Source organism: Aethalodelphis obliquidens, unplaced genomic scaffold, assembly GCF_003676395.1.
Source record: "Aethalodelphis obliquidens isolate GAN/ISIS:26980383/991018 unplaced genomic scaffold, ASM367639v1 scaffold24, whole genome shotgun sequence".
Classification (NCBI taxonomy): Eukaryota; Metazoa; Chordata; class Mammalia; order Artiodactyla; family Delphinidae; genus Aethalodelphis; species Aethalodelphis obliquidens.
This window is the reverse complement of record NW_020837968.1, coordinates 22,417,768-22,423,767: the sequence shown is the minus strand read 5'-3', so window position 1 is coordinate 22,423,767 and position 6,000 is coordinate 22,417,768.

Genomic DNA, 6,000 nt, shown 5'->3' with positions numbered 1-6,000 from the left:
AATATCAAACACATTTGCACTGAATATCATGAAGGAACTGGCCTTGCCAAGATCTGAGGGCAGAGCAGACTTAATCTTGTTTGAAGAAGCCAAGAAGGCCAGTGTGGCTGGGGCAGAAGGAGCCAGGGGGAGATTAGGAACAGCTAGGGCCTTATGGACCATAGTCAGGATAGCAGTGAAGCCAAGTTACCACGGCAACCAGTCAAAGTTCCTCTTTCAAGTCTCTTAAGAATCAGGGCATGGACCAGAGACAGCACAGGAGCCTCCCAGCATCCTAGTCTGTAATTTAATGACAGGGTTCCTTGTTTGTTCTCATTCCAAGAAACTGCTAGGGAGCAGTTATAAAGTATAAGTAGAATGAGGGTGATGATATAACTGGGCCAGTTCAGTTTTTGTATTCTTTATGTTCTCTTCCACTGCAGCTTTTCCTGCCCTTCCATGAGAAAGAAGCCAACTCTAGCCGATGGCAGCAATCTGGATGGCGAACTTCCCTAGGAGCACTGGCCGGTGATGACATGTTCATCTTTCAGAACATGGGCTTCACTAAGGATGTGGGCAACAGATTTCTGGTCTGTTCAGACTGTGAAATCGGACCAATTGGCTGGCATTGCCTCGATGACAAGAACAGTTTCTATGTGGCCATGGAACGGGTTACCCATGAGTAACTGAGGGGAAGGGAATCAGCTCCACACCCAGCTGTAACAGCTGCTCCTCACAAGAACTGGCATTTAACCTGGTATAACTGCAGCTGCCTTCTCTGTACTAATATAAATTATGAGTATCAGCATGTCCAGTTGAACATGCAGAGAGCTAATCCTGCTTCCTCAAAGCCTCGAGTGTATGCCTCTTGCTTAGTTTGCTTTGCATCACAACATTTCTTAATTTCCCTTTCCCCCCCAGTTTTAGGTCCCCGGGGTACTTTCACAAGCTAATTCTCCTGCCTGGTATTCTGCCTGGGCTCTCTTTTATCCAGGAGTTCCCTTGTTTCATGCTCTAGAACGGCGGTATTCAACCTTTTAGCCACAGTGACATATGAGAAATGATGCTCATGTGCTGATAGTTGAAACTCCACCTTTTTCCTCTCTCATTCAAGAACACATACGAGTGTCTGAGAATGACTTCTTCGTGTGGCTAACTTTATCTACAGCAATTTATTCTTTTTAAAAGTAAAGCATTTACAAACCAGTATGTAACTGCTAATCAGAAACACATTACCTTGGACACATTTCTTGGAATCAGAATGGAGGGTGTGAGATATAGAAGGGATAGGCCTTTGCCATATTATACATGAGTTTATAGGTTTGTCTTATCTGGACAAGTGACTCTTCATTTGCTCTTAGGAGAGACTCCTTTAATGGATAGTGTCATCATTTATTGAACGTACTGGGCATGGTCCTCTCTGAGTTTGGGTTCATTTGGAATCTCTATACCAACCCAGAATACAAACTTACCATTAAATGCCTCTATTTATAGCTGTAGCGTTGCTCTAACAGTTTGATGTTAGCAGCAGTTTGATGTTCAATATTATTTTCAGTTGTTCTGTCATTGGTCTTCTGAAATGACTCACCATCTTAGAGGGAATCTATATAACCAGGTTTTAGGTATCCTCCCGTCATCCCTACCTCTAAGATTCAGTAGACCTAGAATTGAAGTGACGACTAAATGGAGACAATCTGCTGTCTATTCCTTTGCATTTGTTTTCTGGTTGCTTCCTCCTTCCTCTCCACAGAGCTTACTCTAAGTGTCCCCCAGTTAAAGTATGGGCCTTTTGCAACCAGCCTACTCCCCTACAAAGGCAGCTTCCTTCCGCAATCATAGCCTCAATGAGCTCTAGTAGAAAATGAGAGAACTGTTGTCCACGATTATGGCATTTGCAGGAAAATAAGAACAAAAACGAGAATTATCCACTCAGGTCATAAGGAGCAAAACCAAGCAGATGCCTCTAGGTGCATATGGTCCCTCGTATCACAAGCCAAAACCTAGGCAAAGCATTTTTTAAATTAGGCTTTGACTTTTCTTTCCAGTTTTTAAACACAGAGATAATACACATTCATTTCAGATAAATACAAAAATGGGTATAGAAATGTTTTTAATCACTCATATTTCCACCATCCAAAGATTGCCAATGGTTATATGGTGTACATACTTCTCAGTGTTTTTCTATATGTACTGTATATAAACATGCATGGTCTTTTAAAACAAATATGAGATCACACTCTTTTATAACTTGCTTTTTCCATTTAACAAAATACTGACTTCCCATGTCAGTAGATATCCATCTATATACACCATTGTTTTTAGTATTCCATTGTATTTCTGTACCGTAATTTATTTAAACGATCCACTATTCGATTGTCTCCAGTTTCTTATAAACAACGTGATATAACGTGCAAGCTTATAGCTAAATCTGTTTACACATTCTTAATTATTTCCTTGGCTACATCATTAAAAGTGGAATTGCAGGGTATGCACATTTTCCAGGCTTTGCTGTATTGACACATACTCCTCAAAAACAGCTGTGCTAATTTATTCTCTGGCAGAAGAGAGCATTTCTCTGAACCCTTCCTAACATTGTGTATTATCATTAAAAGAATATTTTGCCACTTTGATAGAAAAAATCTCATTGCGTAATTCGTTAATTTTATTTCTAATGAAAAGTTATATACTTACTGGTCATTTATATTTTTTTTGAGAATTGCCAGACATCATTGCTCCAATAGCCAAAAATATCGAGCTGTTATTCTGCTTTTTCAGTTTTATCTGAAAGAAATAAAGGCATTTAAGCATCGAAATTAGACTCTTGCATGTCCTTGGGAAGAATATATAATTTGAAAAAGCAGAAGAGAGCTGAAACCTGAACTTTAGGGTTTGTCTTGAGATATGTCAACTAATTAATTAGTCACTTAGTTCTGCTATAAGGTGAGAATGTCATCTCTTCATTCCCCTCACATGTAATAGGCTCTCAGTAAAGATGTGTGAATCAGTTAATTGCTATTTGCTATAGGTAGACAGAGGTAACCCATGCTTGCTGCTATGAGTATAGAAACCTTCCTGTTAGGGAGAGCAATTGATTTTTCCAAGGCCTAATGGTTTCTACAAAACTCTCTTTTAACACAGAATCAAAGATGGACAATGGCGTACTGACATTTTACATATTGTTACCATGCTGTGTATGAATGAGGCTACTCCAGTAACTAACAACTAATGAGGATTTCTGCTCTTGTAATGGTGCATAGGTAATTTGGACTGACCATCCCACTGAGGGCAACTAGGAAGGCTGGACAAAATATTTTAAAAGTCCAAAGGAATCAGAGAGCTAACATGTGTTTGAAGAATTATTGGACCAGGACCATTGAGAAGGCGGAGGCCCTGGGAGGTGGGCTTAATGTTACAGGCCACTGTTCCAGCACTTGTCAAACTTGGAGGAGGCAGTTCAGAGGCTGATGTGTGATTCTGACAGCCTTCCAGAAGTAGGGGCCAGAGTCTGTCAAAGGGGAGTAGACCTGGTGAATGCCCCTCACTTTGGTTTGTGGCCCTCAGGCCTTTGCACCCTAGGAATAGGGGTGAACCAGAAGTAGGGAAGAAAAAGGCTCTCGAAGGGGATTGCAGCTCAGCTTCCAATGATCCCAGTCCTTAAAATTGGATTAAGGTGATCCTAAAGTGGGAGTTTCCCCAAAGCCTTGGCATAAGCAAACAAAAACCCTCTCTAGAGGAAAATGTCGTCATTCTAAACTTCGAATTGTTTCTACAAACAATTTTGCTACTAAAATATCCTGAATACAATAAAACACAACCAAGCATATGAAACAACAGAAAACCAGTAAAAAGACAATGGAAACAGGCCCAAAGAGGATGGACACATTGGAGCTTTCAGACATAGACTATCAAATAACTCCTTATTCTGTTCAAGGAGATATACAAGTTTTGAGAATTTCAGCAGATACCTGAACATGTGAAAAAAACAAGTTAATTCTGGAATTTAAAAAAATCCAATAACCAAAATTAAGAATTCAGTGGAAGGAATAACAGATTTGCAAGACTGCACCCAAAACCTTATATAACATTACTGAGAAAAATTAAAAGAAAACAAATTTATGGGACCATAAAACCAGAGTCCACAGTCTAAATGCATTCAAAACAGCATCTGATTTACTGAGATTCAGGAGTCAGTGAGCTAAGAATGGTTTTCACCTTTTTAAATGGTTATATAAGTACATAATATCCTCAATTTTGCCTCTAAGAGGCAAAACCTATACTATTTATTATCTGGTCCTTTAGGAAAGAAGTTTGACTCCTCCTGACTAATATTGTAAATATGTCAACTTTTCCCCAAACTGATGTATAAATTTAATAAAATCCCAATAAAACCCCAACAGCTTTTGTGTGTGTGTGTGAAATTCAACAGACTGATTCTAAAAGTTACATGAAAATGCAAAGGACTAAGAATAGCCAAAGAAGCCAGGGAGAAAAACAAGATGGGAGAATTCTTCTATTAGAAAGATATCACAGTTTGTCACATGGATAGAAGATTAATGGAACCAAATAGCTCAGAAACAGACCCATGTATATGGATGCTTGGTTCATGACAAAAGTGGGAGTAATGAGTTTGGGGAGGGGGGCATAAGGAGGTCTTAGGCAATGCTGATAATGTTCTACTTTTTAAACATTTGCATAGTGGTTATGTAATAAATTGTTAAGAATTGTACACGTCTTTTGTGCACTTTTCTGAATATATGTTTTTATAATAAAAAGGCTTTTAGAAGAATGTAACCAATGAATGGTCCTATATAAAGCTCACATTCCTAAACATTAGTTCTTATACCCTTCATAATTAGATTACCTTTCTTTTCTATTATCTCCTAAACCTATATACATTTAAAAATTAAACCCTTGATTCTGCTTGCTCATCTCTAAGGAAGGTAAGTTTCGTTTGGTGTAGGGACCAAGAATATCCTGTTTACCATTACATGTTTGGTGCCTGGCCCAATGTCTGCCACATTTTAATAGTTTGATAAATACTTGTTAAGGGAATTTAAACTCCATTGGATGCTATATTACTTTAATGGGACTAAAGTATTCATGCAAATTTTTATTTCTTTAAATAATTATTTTATTTTTGGCTGTGTTGGGTCTTCGTTGCTGCACGCGGGCTTTCTCTAGTTGCAGAGGCTACTCTTTGTTTTGGTGCATGGGCTTCTCATTGTGGTGGCTTCTCTTGTTGCAGAGCATGGGTTCTGGGTGTGTGGGCTTCAGTAGTTGTGGCACACGGGTTCAGTAGTTGTGGCTCATGGGCTTAGTTGCTCCACGGCCCATGGGATCTTCCCGGACCAGGGCTCAAGCCCATGTCCCCTGCATTGGCAGGCAGATTCTTAACCACTGTGCCACCAGGGAAGCCCTCATGCAAATTTTTTTTTTTTTAAAGGGCTTCCAATGCTTGGCTTATTTATTTATTTATTATTTATTTATTTATGGCTGTGTTGGGTCTTCGTTTCTGTGCGAGGGCTTTCTCTAGTTGTGGCAAGCGGGGCCACTCTTCATCGCGGTGTGCTGGCCTCTCACTATTGTGGCCTCTCTTGTTGCGGAGCACAGGCTCCAGACGCACAGGCTCAGTAGCTGTGGCTCATGGTCCCAGTTGCTCCATGGCATGTGGGATCCTCCCAGACAAGGGCTCGAACCCGTGTCCCCTGCATTAGCAGGCAGATTCTCAACCACTGCGCCACCAGGGAAGCCCCATGCAAATTTTTTAAATGGAGTTAGGGATTAGAGTGAATTATATTTCTGATGCAGGAATAGTGGGTTAGAAATTAGGTACTGCACTTTTTTCTAATGCCTTTTGACAAAGAATGAAAACAGATGTGATACAGGATCATGCAGCGTGTACATCAGTGTGACTATGACTATGGCTAAGTCTGAAGAAAATAAAGGTGACAACTTCAATTAACTTCAGCGGTGCCAATCCTTCAATTGTGATCAAGGATTCCTGGACTATGTGTCTAAATG